Raw genomic sequence first — 690 nt, 5'->3', positions numbered from 1 at the left:
TTCCTTCTTTTTCTTTCTTTTTTTTTCTTTCTTTCTTTCTCTTTTTTTTTTTCGGGAATCGTAATAAAAGGGGGCTCTGCGGTCGGCTCTCGAAAATATAATAACGTGCGTCGGGCGCCTGTAAATTCGGCAGAGAAGGGCGATCCCGGCTCCTTTGATACCGATGTAATCCCGTGATTTTATAAAAGCCATGTGTTGCACCGGGAGCCTAGTTAGGAGCCGCATTCAAAGCCATCGCCGCTTTAACGATTGCGCTCGAGCCGCGTTGAGCAGATAAAGTAGCCGCCTGAACTGTAGCAATATATTAAAAGAAACAAATTAACCTAAAGCTGGCCTTTTTGTCTAAAGGAAGCCATTTTACCCGGACGCTGTGGCAATTACGCGTTGCCTTCTGTCCAACAGTTTGTTACTTACAATTGTTATTCAATCTGTCAAAGACTGATTTTTTTATGTGGGCTTTTTAAAAGGCAACGCCAGTATACAGCTCGGGGAAAAATACCTCGACAATGAACTGTACCAGAAAAGGAAGTTTTTAAAGGGGTAGCGGCTAGATTGAATGCAAAGGGCTTCTGAGCCTCGAGCCCTTTTCTATTGCGCTTAATGAACTTTAAAACCGCGGCGGCTAAGCGCGAGGAGAACACCCCGAGATGGTGGCCGAGCGTGCTGGAAAGCTGCCGGCGGAGCGTGCGG

Source organism: Meleagris gallopavo, chromosome 6 (genome assembly GCF_000146605.3).
Source record: "Meleagris gallopavo isolate NT-WF06-2002-E0010 breed Aviagen turkey brand Nicholas breeding stock chromosome 6, Turkey_5.1, whole genome shotgun sequence".
Lineage (NCBI taxonomy): Eukaryota > Metazoa > Chordata > Aves > Galliformes > Phasianidae > Meleagris > Meleagris gallopavo.
The sequence above is the reverse complement of the archived record's forward strand: the minus strand, read 5'-3'. Positions refer to the sequence as shown.